At 45.0% G+C, this 17,133-nt stretch overlaps 2 protein-coding genes across 7 annotated transcripts in view; both read left to right on the top strand.

The window, feature by feature from the left end:
* The window catches only part of HEATR6 (HEAT repeat containing 6), an 89,196-nt gene that overhangs the window by 56,826 nt on the left and 15,237 nt on the right, over window positions 1-17,133 (top strand). For 2 of the 3 annotated variants that reach the window (XM_087854599.1, XM_087854600.1), the window contains exon 23: window positions 1,493-1,563. The gene's annotated coding sequence lies outside the window, so the exon portion shown is untranslated. Of the gene's footprint in view, window positions 1-1,492; window positions 13,975-17,133 lie in introns of those variants that run through there. The other variant, XM_045773245.2, reaches the window with a different exon arrangement.
* HNF1B (HNF1 homeobox B) overlaps window positions 1,497-17,133 on the top strand; it is a 111,797-nt gene continuing 96,160 nt past the window's right edge. For all 4 annotated transcript variants that reach the window (XM_045773742.2, XM_045773741.2, XM_045773740.2 and 1 more), the window contains exon 1: window positions 1,497-1,563. The gene's annotated coding sequence lies outside the window, so the exon portion shown is untranslated. The remainder of the gene's footprint in view (window positions 1,564-17,133) is intronic.

The following is a 17,133-nucleotide window of genomic DNA, read 5'->3' as shown; positions in this document are numbered from 1 at the left end:
AAAAAATGGTACATGGTGCCTTTCAATTTACATCAGGCTGGAGGCTTTATCAGGTGCTTAATAACGATGCCTGTCACACAATAAGTGTGGAGTCACAGGCGTCTGAGAGAGAAGAGCAGGAATAAGGGAAGGAAGGAGGAATGGAGAAGAGAGGCAAGAAGAAAGAGAAGAGGGAAGGAGGAGGACACGGAGGCAAGACAGGCGGAAGGAAACGTAGCCATCCAGCCACTGATGACCCACGAAACAGAATGTGCGATATTTGTATCACGGGGTTTGTTGGCCATAGAAAGGTTTGAAGCACTGATCCATGCCACAGGGTGGACAAACCCTGGTCACACGATGCCAAGTAAAAGAAGCCAGACACGAAAGACCACATATTGCATGATTCCATTTCCGTGAAACGTCTAGAAAAGGCAAACCCACAGAATAGAAGGTAGATTGGTGGTTGCCAGAGATTGGGGGCAGGAGGGAATGGGGAGTAGTGGCTAATGGGTATGGGCTTCCTTTTGGGGGGAATGAAAATGTTCTGCGAGTAGAATGTGGTGAGGGTCGCACGACCTTGAGAATATACTAAAGTGGTTAAAATTGCCCACTTTCAAAGTGTGTATTTTGTGGTGTGTGAATTACATAATAAATGAAAAAAATAAAATGGAAATGTTAAGGAAATACAACCTAATCTATACTTTCAAGGAGCTCACGGTGTGTTGGACACTTTTAGTCCCAGTGATTATAACCTTTCCCCTTGTCTGTAAGCTTCGTGGGGTTAGGAGCCATGGATAGTTTTGTTCACCATTTTATCCCCAGCACCCAGCACAGTACCCTGCCCAGAACAGACTCTCAGGAAGTGCTTGCTAAATGAAAGAATGAGTGTTCTCAGTCCTATGACAGCCAGGGGGGAGGGGTGGGGGTCACAGAGGAGAGGCTAAAGGCGTTCAGGAAAATCTAGGGTGCTCAGAAAAACCGCAGGCTGTGAAATGGACACGATTTACCATCCTACGACACCATTCGGATTTTCAGAGCCCTCCCTAGAGAGGCATCCGAGCCATCCTGAGTCCCCAGGCAAAGCCCTGCAAAGTCTCCTCCTTCCTGCCTGCTGCCTGCTCACGTGCCCTGGGACCCCTTCCCCGTGGACACCCACACACTCACTGGGGAAGCCTGAGCCAGTCTAGACCCACTGTGCTCAGCCCAGGGAGTTCATAGTCTAGAGAAAGGGAGGTGTCTGCACACACCCCACAGCCCACTGCTTCTGACAGAGTGGGCTGAGCAGAACAGAGGCCTGAGTGAGAGGCGCTGGAAGCCTGGAGGGAGCAGTTCATGGCCCCCCAGCAGAGGCAGGTCGTGGAAAGTTTTGCAGAGGAGGGGTCATCATTTCAGCATGCGGGGCCTTGAGGCACGAGGAATGCATTGATTCTGCAATACGGTTTTGGTGTTGGTAATATCCCCACTTCTCATTTCACAGATGGTTGTTTGTTTTCTTGTTTGTCCTCCACAGATCCTTAGGAATAGCCTAGAATATCATCACCAAAGCTCTAGTAAGACCCAGCGTGACTCAGCTCCTCAAAGGTAAGTTTTAAAAAAATGAAAACTGCTTTTGGACTCCTTGAGCCAGCCAGAAGGAAGTGAGTAATTTTTAAAATCTGGTTTCAAGTACCTCAAAACACTGGGTGACGGTGGCTGGAAACTGTGTCATTGAACATGTGAGGGACTTGGAAGTGAGCTCTGCATCCCAAGCGTGCGCTTAGAGGGGAAAGACCCCCGCAGAACTGTGCATTGTAGCCTTGGCAGAATATCAGAGAAGGAAGAACAAAGGCTTTGCATTCAGACAAAGCTAAAAACAGCCCTGCTGCTTACCAGCTGTGTCATCTGAGGAAATATAGGTTCTGAGCCTCAGTTTCCTTATGTGGAACATGGGTAATGGTCCCCAGCCCGCTGGGTTGCTTTGAGAGTTAAAAAAAAAAAAAGAGAGAGAATGTGTGCCAAGCGTCCTGATTAATATCCAGCAAATAAGAGACTCTAGATAAGTTGCAGGTAATTTTTATCATTATTATTACAATTACTGTTACAATTATCGAACTACCTTGTCAATTTGGAGGGTGTTTGAAAATAAACTTCTATCCAGAACTCCCTTTCAATTTATTCTGAAATCTATTCAAAGAACAAATTGAGCTTTTATTCTGGGCTAAATTGCAAATGGAGTTTCTATATCATTTCATAACGAGTGTTTGTGATGAGATCACAGAACCACAGGAACAAAATTGGAGACAGAGAAGCTCCTGTGCCTTTCAACCTTCTCCGTTAAACAAAACAAAACAAAGCGGATAGGCCTCTGTGGATATACCGAGGAGGAGAGATTTTGTCCCTAAAATATCCCAAGCTTTAAAGGGAAATCTGATTTCAAAGTCCATCTCTTACTCAGTCTTCAGAGCTGTGTAATGCACCACTTTAAAGCAATGTCATGCAGATCCCTAACTCCCCCATTTGAAAAGAACAGGAAGGAGAAGAGGAGAAGGAGGAAGGGCAGGGGGAAGAGGGGAGGTGAGAGGGGGAAGGCAGAGGCACTGGTATTTTGAAAAACATGCCAGGCGACTCCAGCTTGCAGGTAGCGGCTCATTGGATGGTGCCAGCTCCCTTTGGCACTTAACCCCATACCCCTGGGTAAACAATAAACAGGAAATACTTGTTTCTCTGTGTCTCCCTATGGGCCCAGTTGGGTTTAATAAAATTACACCAGCTTGACCTATATCATGCTAGGTACTGCTGGCAACCACGTGCTTATTATAAAACAATTACTAGAAACTATAAAACAATTACTAGGAGCCCCAGTAGATCAAGGACAAGGCTGCACATTTGCATTTATGTGTTAATGGGGGAGCCCAAGGTCTCCACTGGTGGATTGGTGAGTGTTGCCCTTTAAACACCCGATGACTTACAAGGGACTTCAGATATTTGCTGGACACTTTAAGCTGTTGATTGGGTCACAGACACCACATCCAAAGAAGTAAGGTTTTAAAAAAATTTTAAAGAATCTTAAAAATGAGAACAGAGCTGTTTCTTTTCAACTTTCTCGCATTGCCATTTTCAAGGGATTTCCTGGTTTCCACCTTGTTCATGTGGCCACTAGATGGCGCACAGTACAACACATTACCCCGAGCTGGGGTGGCATTTATCACTCTGCAAAGGGAATCACAGGTAGGGTTGCCAAATTCAAATAAAAATGGAAGACTCCCAATTAAACTTGCATTTCAGACAAACACATATTTCATGGGACACCACACACTAAAAAAATTACTCGTCGTTTATCTGAAATTCAAATTTAAACAGGTGTTCTGTATTTTATCTGGCAGTCTTTTTTTTTTTTTAAGATCTTATTTATTTATTCGACAGAGATAGAGACAGCCAGCGAGAGAGGGAACACAAGCAGGGGGAGCGGGAGAGGAAGACGCAGGCTCATAGCGGAGGAGCCTGATGTGGGGCTCGATCCCATAACGCCGGGATCACGCCCTGAGCTGAAGGCAGACGCCCAACCGCTGTGCCACCCAGGCGCCCCCTTATCTGGCTGTCTTAATCAGAGGGGACTTTTGGGAATGAGTAGATAACCCAGTGGCTCTCAGCTTTTTCAGATACTAGAATTTTTGGTGGCATACTTGAAGGAATCAAAAGATTCAAAGCAACAGGAAACAAGCCAGCAATTATCACAACACAATCACAACAACTACAGTGTAGCAGTGTCTTATGGGTCCAAACCCCCTGGCAGTTAACCCTTTACTCCCTGGTTTGCCCCATGCCGCTGTGTGAGTCCAGCTGTCCCTGCCCTGATCATATCTCTTAAGTAATCAACGCAAGTGCTGGAACACTCCAGTACTCACTCTTGCTTTCTTGGCAAGGGCTTAAGTGTGGCCTTGCCCTATGCCTCCTCGCTCTTAAAGTAAGTTGGACCTGCACTCCTTTGAGAAATAGTCTCAATGTTCAATCTGACAGAGAATGGCCATAGATAGTCATTTGCAAGAAAAGTAAATGTTACGTGTTGAACAAAATTTGGTTGCATACGTGTGAAGGTTGGTACTGTGCCTCTTGCCAAGCTGACCTCCATTGGCCAGCCTCATGTTCAATCCCTCATGGAGAAGAAAAAGCAGAAACGCCTGCATCCTGAGCTCTTTCTTGGCATGAACTGGCCAATCTCCCTACCGACCACGAGCTTCTACAGGAAGGGACCATCCTTATAGCTTCCTGCAGAGAAACACTGAAGGTGAACCTTGAATTCAGGGCACTGTACCCTGAACCAGTGTTGTACTCAACGCACTTTCCAGACAGATTGGTTGCCCCAGTTCTGTGATCCACGTTGTGGTGCACCTGGTCTACCCATAGGACAACTGGGTCCCTGAGAAGGAGAAGAAGACAGAAAGAAGGGAAAGGGAGAATCAAAAGTTAGCAATAGTTTGCAAAAGTTAACCTTAAAGACGACCCAGCTAGAGCCCACTCTGATAACTAACTCTTCTCTACTGGGGGGAGAGGAAGGCCTGATGATCAGAAATCGGTCTCAGAACCACTGTTAGGATCTTGATTCTTCTTCCTGCAGAATGAGTGCTTGCAGGAGGAGATCCATGGGAGAGCACAATCCGGTCTTTTTTTCTCCCCACCCAGCTCTTCTCTAGATCCATTTCTTTCTTTTCTTTCTTTTTTTTTTTACTTATATATATGCCTACTCTTTTTTAAATTTTTTTTATTTTTATTTTTTTTATTTTTATTGTTATGTTAGTCACCATACAGTACATCTCTAGTTTTTGATGTAAAGTTCGATGATTCATTAGTTGCGTATAACACCCAGTGTACCATGCAATACGTGCCCTCCTTACTACCCATCACCGGCCTATCCCAGTCCCCCACCCCCCTCCCCTCTGAAGCCCTCAGTTTGTTTCCCAGAGTCCACAGTCTCTCGTGGTTCATTTCCCCTTCTGTTTACCCCCCCTTCATTCTTCCTTTATGTAAGTATTCTTTTTTTTTTTAATGTTTTTTTATTATATTATGTTAGTCACCATACAGAACATCCCCGGTTTTTGATGTAAAGTTCGATGATTCATTAGTTGCGTATAACACCCAGTGTACCATGCAATACGTGCCCTCCTTACTACCCATCACCAGCCTATCCCATTCTCCCACCCCCCTCCCCTCTGAAGCCCTCAGTTTGTTTCTCAGAGTCCATAGTCTCTCATGCTTCATTCCCCCTTCTGATTACCCCCCTTTCTTTATCCCTTTCTTCCCCTACCAATCTTCCTAGTTCTTATGTACCATAGATGAGAGAAATCATATGATAATTGTCTTTCTCTGCTTGACTTATTTCACTTAGCATTATCTCCTCCAGTGCCGTCCATGTTGCAGCAAATGTTGAGAACTTGTTCTTTCTGATAGCTGAGTAATATTCCATTGTATATATTAGATCCATTTCTTTCTAAACAGCTTTTTTGAGCTACAATTCACACATTTCAAGTGTACAGATCAGTGGCTTTTGGTGTATTCACAGTGTTGTGTACAATCAATTTTACAACGTTTTCGTCACCCCAAAAAGAAACCCTACACCCGTCAGGGGCTACTCCCCCATTGCTCCCGACCACCACCCCCAGCCCTAAGCAACCACTAACCTGCTTTGTGTCTCTATAAATTGGCCTGCTCTGGCCATTTCATATATGTGGAGTCATATAACATGTGATCTTTTGTGTCTGGCTTTTTTCACTGAATATAAGGTCAAGATTCATCCAGGTTGCAGCACGTGTCCGTACTTCATTCTTTTTTCTGCTAATATTCCATTGTAGGGATATACCACATTTTATGTACCCATTTATCGGTTCATGGACATTTGGGTTGTTTTCAGTTTTTGGCTGTTATGAATAATGCTGCTATGAACCTTCATGTACCAGTTCACAATCCATTCTGTGACTCTGCTCCAGGTCTTGTAAACACATTGAGAAGGGTTAGCTCTCTTTCTTGCTTCTAGAAACTCATTCACAGTAGAGCAGCCCCATGGGGATGCTGCCTCCACCATAAGAACAAAAAGAGAATATTCATTTAACTGGGGGAGAGGAGACACTCAGTGCAGGGGTGCTGGGGACCTCTTCTGGGTAGATTCCTTTTTTTTTTTTTTTCTTTTTTAAGATTTCATTTATTTATTTGAGAGAGAGAACACAAGCAGGGGTGGGATAGGTATAGGGGTAGGGGCAGAGGGAGAAGCAGACTCCCCTCTGAGCAGGGAGCCCACCATGGGGCTTAATTCCAGAACCCCCGGATCATGGCCTGAGCTGAAGGCAGTTGCTTAATTGACTGAGCCACCCAGGCGCCCCTCTTCTGGGTAGATTCTTAACAAAGTATGTGAGTTCTTGGGCTCTGAGGAGTTTAGAGAAGATTACCAGGTTTTCCATCTGCAGAATGGGTACATGATCCTTTTGCCTCCTCTGGGCAGTTTATAACTAACACATCCACATCTAAGAAAATTTAGGCCCTAAAGCAACACCATGTTTAGATAGTTTGGTAAGAATGGTCAGACAATGGCATGTTTGGGAAATTTTTGCCCTCTGAGATATCCTGAATTCCTTAGGTCAACACATGGATAAACATGAAAAAGAAAAGAGCCTGCATTTTTCAGATTTTCCCCCACCACCCTCAAGGCATAACGGTCTTAAGAGAGAAAGCTGAGCACTCCTCCTTGGGAGGGCAAGGGAGGAATCAAGATTGATTGAAGTGAGTCATCCTCCCTCCCCTGCTGAGAGGCTCCTACCCTGGGAACTCTGCGCATCTGCATGGATTCATTCCGCACAACTTACTGGGCACTTTCTGTGTGCCAAGTGCTGCAGATAAAAAGACCACATCATTTTGCAAGTGAGGAAAGTGAGACTCAGAGTTCCCAAGACAACATAGCAAATGATGCCACTGAGATTTTACCCAAATCTGACCACAGAGAAGCCATCATAGAAACTTCAACAATGATTACAGTGCAGCCCCAGGGCACCTGTGTGGCTCAGTCGGTGAAGCTCTGACTCTTAATCTCAGCTCAAGTCTCGCTCTCAGGGTCATGAGTTCAAGCCCCATGTTGGGCTCCATGCTAGGGCATGGAGACTATATTTAAAAAAAAATTCATTCCCTACTCTCAAGACTATAAGGTAGTGAGGAGAACAGATAAATATGTAAAAAATGAAAAAGAGACAGATTAGTACTAGAGGGGAGAGGCATAGAGAAATCATGGGGTAAAACCAAGGACACAGAAGCCAGTGGTGGGTGGGAGAGCACAAGTTTTCCCCAAGAAGATGAAGTTTGAAAGACAAGAATCTTCCAGGGATAGGAGGGGAAGAAGGGCTGGCTTCCTTGCCGAGAAAGAGCAGTAGCTACAAAGGCTTCGCTATGGCAGAGAGCTTTAAGAAGTCTGTAAAAAGACGAGCGATTGGAGGAGTGGGTACGAGTGGCCATCCAGAGTGGTGACAGACGGGCAGAGGTCACTAACAAAGGCCCTTTTATATCACACTGAAAGTTGTGTTTTATTCTGAAACTTATGGGGAGCCATCGAAGGATTTTAACCTGAAGGGGGAGTAATCTAAAATTTTACCAAGTTTACTTGAGCAACATGGTGGACAATGGATTGGAGGGGCACAAGTAAAAGCTAAAAATACTCAAAAACCTCTTCCAAACCTGCTCCATTCTGAACCACTTGTTGTCCGGGGGAGATGCTGTGTTCTCACAGCGGCGCTTCGCTTCACCGTCCTCCTGGGTAGGCCCCTACCTCTTCCTGTCCTCACCCTATCGGAGTAGACCGCCATGTAAAAACCCTAAGGCAAGTTGCTTCATAGGTAAACTTTCTGAGTTCTTGTAAGTCTGAAATGTCTTCATTCTGCCCTCAGTCTTAATGCAAAAATTCCAGGTTGAACAACAGTTTCCCTCAGAACTTTGTAGGCATGGCTTTGTCGTCTTGCGGGGATACCAGTCTGGTTGTGTTTCCTTTGATCTCACATGTGAGAATTATCTTGTGCTTCACATCCTCTTGAACATTATCCTTCAGCGGCGCTGGCCTTCTTGTTCCTTGGCCATGTCAAGCTTGCACCTCCCTGCTCCTTTCTTCTTCCTGAAATTTTCTTCCCCAACTCCGTCATTTCTCTCAGATCCGAGCTCAAGTGTCTGCTCTCAGAGAGTTCTCTCCTTAGCAACCTAGCTAAACTAGCAAATACTAGATGCGCAAATATGTATCGCATTATTTAAAAAGAATTAGTTATTTTCTTTTTTTTTTTTTAAGATTTTATTTATTTATTTGACAGAGAGAGACAGCCAGCGAAAGAGGGAACACAGGTAGGGGGAGTGGGAGAGGAAGAAGCAGGCTCCTAGCAGAGAAGCCTGATGTGGGGCTCGATCCCAGAACGCCGGGATCACGCCCTGAGCTGAAGGCAGATGCTTAATGACTGAGCCACCCAGGCGCCCCCTCCTTTTTTTTTTAAAGATTTTATTTATTTATTTGACAGAGAGAGACAGCCAGCGAGAGAGGGAACACAAGCAGGGGGAGTGGGAGAGGAAGAAGCAGGCTCCTCGCAGAGGAGCCTGATGAAGAATTAGTTATTTCTAACTAGGATTCCGTGGGACTATTTCAGAAAGGAGGTAGTATTTGGACTAGGCCAAATTCACAACCTAATTCATTTTTGATTAGCTATCTGTATGGAAAAAAGGTGAATTTCAAATCCCTACCTTACATAATACATAGAAATATATTCAGATTTATTCAGATGCCTTATAAAGCTGAATGTAAAAGAAAAACTAATAAATATTGTAGGATAAAACAAAATGTCTTCATCACCTTGGAGGATGGCAGATTCTTGAATAGAATACAAAAAGTGCTAATCATTAAAACAAGACAGTTGACTGGGGCGCCGGGGTGGCGCAGTCAGTTAAGCCTCCAATTCTTGGTTTCAGCTCAGGTCTTGATCTCAGGGTCTTGAGACTGAGCCCCAAGCTCAGTGGCGGAGTCTGCTTAAGACTTTCTTCCCCTCTCCTTCTGCCTCTCTTCCTAGCTCTCTCTCAAATAAATATATATTTTTTAATTTTAAAAAATAAAACAGTAAACTGGATTAGATTAAACTTTAAAACTTCTCTTCATCAAAAGACACCATTAAGAGAGTGAAAGGCAAGTGAGAAAAGATATTTGCAATATATGGTACACAAAGACTCATTTTCAGAATAAAGGACTTTCACAATTAATAAGAAAAAAGGAAGACAACGCAATAGAAAAGTGGGCAAAAGATTTGAACAGACACTGCCCAGAAGAAGATATCCAAGCAGCCAATAAATGTATGAAATAGTGCTCAATTTCACTGTTTCCCAGAGAATGCCAATTCAGAGCACAGTGCAATACCACTACACGGTCACCGCCTCAGGCCCTGCGTGCTGCTGTAAGAAAACACCATAGAGGCTTTTCTTTGTTTTTATTTATTTATTTTTAAAGATATTATTTATTTATTTGACAGAGAGAGAGACAGCCAGCGAGAGAGGGAACACAAGCAGGGGGAGTGGGAGAGGAAGAAGCAGGCTCCCAGCAGAGCAGGGAGCCGGATGTGGGGCTCGATCCCAGGATCCTGGGATCAGGACCTGATCTGAAGGCACACGCTTAATGACTGAGCCCCCCCCCCAGATGCCCCTGGAGTGGCTTTTAGACAGCAGACATTCATTTCTCATGGTTCTGGAGGCTGGGAAGTCCCACAGTGTAGGCGTGGATTTGGTATATGGTGAGGACCCACTTCCTGGTCCACACACTGTGCTTTCTAGCTGTCACCTTGGCTAAGGATGTCTCTAGGGCCTCTTTTATAAGGGCACCAATCCCGTCATCACCTCCTAAAGCCCCCACCACTAAATAGCATCATGCTGGGGATTAGGTTTCAGCATATGAATTGTATGGGGCGGGGGAATGCATCTAGACCATAATATTCACCAAACATGGCTAAAATGAAAAAGAGAAACAACGCGAAACGTGGGCAAGTGGCTGGAGCTCCTAGAACTCTCCTATTCTGTGGAGGGTGTATATTTACCAAACCCTTTGGAAGTAGCCACTGAAGCTAAATCCTTGCACACCCTATGACTTAGCAGTCCTACTCCTGGGTGAATACCAATAGAATCGTGGGCATATATTCATCAAAAGACATTGACCAAAAGAAAGTTCACAGCAGAACTGTTACTAATAGCCTAAAGCAGGAAGCTGCCAAAATATCCCTCAACAGTAGAATGGATAAATAAATAGTGATATGGTCATTAAATGGAATGCTATTTAGCAATGCTAATAAGTGAGCTATTATTACATGTGAAAACATGAATGAACCTCATAAACATATATGTAGTAAAAGAAGCAATACACAAAAGATTTTGTATTTTATGATTCCTTTGATATAAAATTCAAAAACGTGGAAAACTAATCTATGAGTTTAAAGTCAAGTTATTAGTTATCATGGCTTTCTACTGGGGGTTGGTGGGGAGTGAGGGACTGGGCAGCAGTAAGAGAGGGGATTTCTGGAGAGCTGATGTTTTAGCTTTTTTTTTTTTTTTTTTTAAAGATTTTATTTATTTATGTGACAGAGAGACAGCCAGCGAGAGAAGGAACACAGCAGGGGGAGTGGGAGAGGAAGAAGCAGGCTCACAGCAGAGGAGCCCGATGTGGGACTCGATCCCGGTACGCCGGGATCACGCCCTGAGCCGAAGGCAGACGCTTTAACGACTGCGCTACCCAGGCGCCCCTGATGTTTTAGCTTTTTATCTAGGTGTGGCCATGTAGGTGTATTCACTTCGTGCAAATGCATCAGTGGGTACACTTATGATTTGCACAATTCTCTGTATGCATGTCGTATTTCAATTAAGTGTTTGCCAAAAAATTATTGTTATGGTGATTAAGTAAGGTAATAAATTACTCAGTTCAATGCTATTATGTGGCAAACACCCACTAAATGTTAATTTAAATTTCATATATAGTGACCAGTGACCATGATGAGCCAAAGTGAGACACCCATTTAGCAATACAAAAAATAAATTTAAAAAACGGGGTCAGGGGGCACCTGGGTGGCTCAGTCGGTTAAGTGTCCAACTCTTGGTTTTGGCTAAGGTCATGATCTCGGGGTCGTGAGATGGAGCCCCACGTTTGGCTCCGTGCTGAGCATGGAGCCTGCTTAAGATTCTCTCTCTCCTTCTCTCTTTCCCTGTCACCGCCCCCCTTAAAAAACAAAACAAAACTAGGTCATACCCAGTAGGATGGCTATCAACAAAAACAAAAAAACAAACAAAAAAACTAGAAAATACGTGTTGGCAATGATGTAGAGAAATTGGAAATCTTGTATAAGGTAGATGGTAACGTAAAATGTGCAGCCACAGTGGAAAATGGATAGCAGATCCTCAGAAAATTCAACACAGAATTAGCAAATGACCCAGCAATTTCACATCTGAGTATAAACTTGGAAGAACTGAAAATAGGAACTTGAACAGAAATTTGTACACCAACATGCAAAGCAGCATGATTTACAGTCGCCAAAAGCTGGAAACAACACAAATGTCCTCTGGTGGATGAATGGATAAATGGAATGTGGTACATACATACAATGGAGTAGTGTTCAGCCTTAAAAAGAAATGAAGTTCTGACACTCGCTACGGCATGGATGAGTCTTGAAGACACGGTGCTACGTGAGATAAGCAAGATACAACAGGACAAATATTGTTACAAAAAAAAAAAAATCCTTTCCCCACAGCTCTGCAATATTATCTTTGTCATAAATTAATACATTAAGTGAACTATACACATCAGTCTATTTCCAGACTCTTCCCTTAGTCTATTTGTCTACCCTTGGGCCAAAGCCACACTGTTGGAGGGGCCATAGCCTTACAATACATTGTGTTATATGGTAGCATGACCCTTCGAGCTCTGTTCTTCTTTGACATTGTCTTGGCTATTTTTAGCCCTTTTTATTTCCTTATATATTTTAGATTCACTCTGCTTATCAACGTCCATTCTGAAAAAGAGATTTTATTTATTTTGAGAGAAAGAGAATGAGTGGGGGGAGGGGCAGACGGAGAGGGAGAAGCACCTTCCCCACTGAGCAGGAAGCCCGATGTGGGGTTCAATCCTGGGACCCCAGGATCATGATCAGAGCCGAAGGCAGACACTTAACCGACTGAGCCACCCAGGAGCCCCTCAACTTCCATTTTTAAAAAATGCTGGGAGTTTGGGATTACATGGAACTACTAATGTACTTGAGGAGAATAGCCACTCTTTGAATTAGGAGCTATTATTATCCCCATTATCCAGATGAGAAAACTGAAGTTTGGAGAGAGTCCGTAACTGGCCAGAGGTCACATGGCCAGGGTTCAAATCCAGAGCTGCACTATTGCGTGTCTGACTTCAGAGCCTTTGTGTTGAACCGTTCCTTCCAAGTAGACTGAAGTATTCGTACGACTTCTGTCATTACCTGGACATTACACCTGGAGGACAGAGATCATGCCCTCCCTGTTTGTATCTCCTCAGCTCCTAGACGGTACCCAGGACCAAGGTTCTCAGTAAATAAATATCCATGACGTGATTTGTTACATCAATGAATAAGGGAATGAATCACTAGCTTCTGAGAACACAATTATATGCTGACAGCTAAATGTATTTGTATTTGCCCCTTAGATACAAACACCTGAAATAAACAAGCAAAGCTAACATCAACTAAAGCAAAATTTTGTTTTGTTCCATTTTACCCCTAAGCGCCTTAACGCTTACCACAGTAAATCAGATCTAGCGTGGAATTCTGTCCCTGAAGGTGACGTCTAAGGGCAAGTGTAGGCTGGGAACGTCCGTCGTCCTTAACATCCACCTAACTGCTGTAGATTTCCTCCAGGCCTCCATCCAGCACGTTCTCACTCTGATCCAGCTGCCAGGACCGAATGTGCTGTGACAGCTACCGAGCCATGTGATCAGTGTTGCTGAGTAGAAGGGGAGTTGGTTGGATTCTGACTGCTCTGTATCCCCTTCTCCTCCCGAACAGCAACCTTGTTGCCTTTATTGGAATGATCTCTTCTGCACCAAGCATAGTCTGGTGGGGCCTCTGTACCCCCGGTGGGCAGGTGACCCAAGCCTGACCAGTCTGATGCCCCTTGCCTGGAAACAGAATCTTGAGCAGAGAGCAACTGAGCAGGGATCAGCTGCAGCACTGACCAAGGCAGCCACGCCAAAGGGATCCCTGTTGATGTTCCTCAACCATAATCCCCAGTCTCCAGTCAGCTCTCTGAGCCCCCAGGAGCCTTCCAATAAATGTCTTTTCTGCTTAAGTGAGTTTGAGTCACCACCAAAAGATTCCTGATACAGAATCTAATACCATAAATGGGATGTTACAAGGCTAAGCTGAGAGATTTGGGTGAAGGTAAGAATTGATACGAGAATTTAGTAGTTCATTTTCATGTTAGAATAAACAGTGGGTTAACCTGTGACCCTGTTGAGCTTTGAGACTCATACTGTGTGCTTCCCAAGAAGCACTAACATTAAAAGATATTGTAAGAAAATCTCAAATTTTGGAGTGTGTGCTGGTAACTTCTTCAGCAAGGTCTTCTAAGAACGGTTAGATTAAGCTGAACCCAATCCATCCAAAAGTAAGAGAAGGAAAAAATACAGATTTCTAAGAGTTACCTTTTTGCTAACAGTCTGCAGTTACAATTGTCTGAGAGTCCAGGAAAATCTCAATTCTGTACCCTCAAATCAAATTTGGCAGAAGAAAGTTACTTAGAAGAAGAAAGTTAGCTCTGTAGTGGGGATGGGCACCTGGGTGGCTCAGTTGGTTAAGCGCCTACCTTTGGCTCAGGTTGTGATCCCAGAGTCCTGGGAACAAGTCCCACATCAGGCTCCCGAGCAGGGAACCTGCTTCTCCCTCTGTCTGCCACTCTGCCCGCTTCGCTTTCTCTCTCTCTGTCAAATAAATAATCTTTAAAAAAAAAAAAGAAGAAGAAGAAGAAGTAGTTCCGTAGTGGAAACAGAAACACCAAGCAGGAAGTAAGATTAAGGCCTGGGAGAGACCCCTTCTTAGGTCCCTCCTGTGATGCCTCCGACAAAGAAGTCAACGTGCGCCTTGGGGAGATGTTGCAGGATGTAGCCAGGGAGCTGCAAAGAACAGCAGCTAGTGGTCCACTAGGACCATGGAACCAGGCTGCCTGGGTGTGCATTGCGGCTGTGCCACTTGGGAGCAGATTCTTCACTGCTCCATGACTAGTGTTTGCAAAAGGGAGACAGGAGCTGTCTCATAGGGCTGCTGTGACGTTTAAGTGAGTTACTGTCCACATAAAGCCTTTAGAACAGTGCCTGCCCGACAGTAAGCAATCAGTAGAAGTTGTTCCTATTATTTTTGTTGTTATTGTGAGGAAGAAGGTAGTTCTGTCAGTCATCTCCACCTAGCCTGTTGTTTTAGATTATTCTCTAGTAGAGGCCAAGATAGACACTAAAGGATGGCCAGAACACCTGGGCCTATTGCCAGGCCATACCTGTCCCCAGGCAGGTTTTAGTTCAAAGACTAGGACGTGGTAAGATCCCGGACTCTCATTACGATCCATGGCATTAACCAATGCAAATAAACCAGGATTCCATTCACTTTTTAAGGGCATCATTTTGCCAGAGAAACCTCAAACTGGTCCACAATGGTCTACGATAGTGACTTCTACTCCAGAACCCATAGCAGCAGGAAGAGAACTAATAAAACAGTGCGGCCCGCAAAAAGAGCATCCTCCTCCTGTCATACGGTCTATGAAGGACAACGTAGAAGGGATTTTCCCAAAGAGACAAGCAGGGCACAGGGGAAGGGGAAGCCTTCTGGAGGACAGCACTGGCCAGGACAGATACTTGCTGCTGAGGAAAGATGTCCGTGTGATTTCTGGCAGAGTGTGACATGGTGACTGCTGAGAGTTGTATCCTACCCTTTCCTTTTCCAAATGAGAGTTTTAACTGCAATTAGCCTGTTCTCCCTCCATTACTGTTTACCAAGTACATCAGTGGGGATTAAATTTACCATTTAGCCTCACTGGACCTCACAGGACCATAGCAACTCCCTGCATGAAGACCGCAAATCACCCAGAGAACCAGACTGTACGAAATCCTGGCTTGTCTTTTTGGGGAAAAGAGGTTGACTGTGTTCATATAGAGAGTGGAGATTTTTGAAGGTATATTTATGGGGAGACAAGCGAGTGAGGATATTGGGCATTTAAAGGGGATGGGCTGTACTGGTTGGATGTTTGTGCAATTCGGCATTTGCTCACTCTTCTTCTGATAAAGTGACCCCTCCAAATGTGATTTGGTTGGCATCGTGCAGATCTAGGGATGGTCCTTGATTCTCTTCAGCGGGTCAGCATAGCTGGTCCCCTGGCTGTGTAAAGTGAGCCAATGAAAGCGAACACATATGCTGAGTCTGGAAAAAGAGGAGTTCCTCTCCCCTCTCCCTCCATCTCTCTTTAACCTTCCTCTGAATGGCATCTTGTCAAGAATGTGAGACGTGCAGTCACTGGGGGAATGGGGAGGAGCTGGCCTTGGTGACATTGAATCTAGTCCTCACCTGAATCCATCCTTTTCAATGATGTAAGTCAACTGTGGTTTGAGCCAGTTTGAGGTAGGTTTTCTGTCAGTTACAGTGTAAGGAGTTCTAACAAGTACACTAGTGGGATTGGTGCTTTTATCTTTTCATAATAAGAGCTGTTACCTATTGAGAGCTGTACGGTTTACATTTGCACAGAGAGTTGTCTTGATTTGTCACCTTGCCCTCGGGGCAGGCCGACTGGGCTTTAGCATCCTCCTTGCACTAGACGAGGAGACTGGGGTGGAGGGAGCCTGCTTTGCCCAAAGACACCCAGCCCGGAATTAGAGGAGCTGGAGCCTGAACCCAGGTCTGACTCCAGGAAAGTCTCATGTTGCAGCAGGGTGACGCAGAAGCGATCCCCAAACACAGCAAGTCAAAAGAGATCTAGACACACGCCCAACCCCCCTGATTTCTTCTTAGCCAACCCCCCTGATTTCTTCTTAGCCTCAGGTTCTCCGTGGCAGTGCCTGGGTCTCAGATCCTGAGCCCTAGCACTGTTGCTCCTGCGGGAGGGGAAGTGGCTCCCTTTGAGATATCTCTGGTGCAGTCAAGCGGGAGGTCATTTTCCCTTGTGGTTTCATTGATTTTATGAGGAGGGAGTCTGTGACCTTAGTTGGAAATATTTATGCTTTAAGGAGAGAAACCTAGGGGACTCAGTCATGTCTGTAGGCCAGTCACTCCCAGGGACCTTCTTAATTTAGTGATTCCCCCCCTCCAGCCCCCTCCCTCCGCCCATCTTCCAGGGCAGGATTGAGCAGCCAACCTACTTATGAGACTGGAGCTCCAGAGCCCACATGGAGGAGTAAATTACAAGTGAATGCACCGCCAAGATGGGGCAGCCTCCCTCGTCCTGGCCTGGCGGCACTTCAAAGCATCTTGAAAAATCCCCGGTAACAGCCAGTCTCAGCAGGGCTCCTCGCAACCCTCTGATGGCTCTGTGGGGTATTCTCCAAGATGTGCTGGCTCTCACTCGTTTGTGTGGACACCTTTCTCCAGCAGTTAGCAACGGCTGCTGGCAGAGGAGACACTGAGGCACAGGGAGGCCAAGGTTGTAAACTGAGCAGGAGCTGAACCCATCACCCAGATGTCGGTCGGGGGTTTCATCGACCTGTGCTACAGATCTGAAGGGTCAGGACTGTCTTGTCTGTCTTGGTAATCCCCATCTCCAGCACAAGTATGGCAATAGCTAGAACCCAGTACCTTTCTGTGGAGAGAGTGGATAATTTTGTTGTCCCGGTCCTTTATGCCAGATTTGATTAAAGTCCAGTCTGAATTTCCAGTTCATTTAGACCACAGAGAACAAAGAATTTAAGATGCTCACAAACACTGGAGAGTGTCCAAACTGATTCCTCCATAATTTCTAGGCACCAAAATAAAAACATTTCACATTAGTAAGAATGGCTTTGTAATTTACAAAGCCCTTGTACTGATATTCTGCCGTTAATAGACAACAGCCCTTGATACTGGCCTAGCTGTGCCTATCTCAGAGATGAAGAAACTGACACACAGAGGGGTTGGGTAATTTACCAAAGTCCCGCAGGTAAGT

Source organism: Ursus americanus, chromosome 23 (assembly GCF_024610735.1).
Source record: "Ursus americanus isolate L20-20 chromosome 23, mUrsAme1.1.p, whole genome shotgun sequence".
NCBI classification, from domain to species: domain Eukaryota; kingdom Metazoa; phylum Chordata; class Mammalia; order Carnivora; family Ursidae; genus Ursus; species Ursus americanus.
This window is presented reverse-complemented; position numbering and strand designations above follow the sequence as displayed.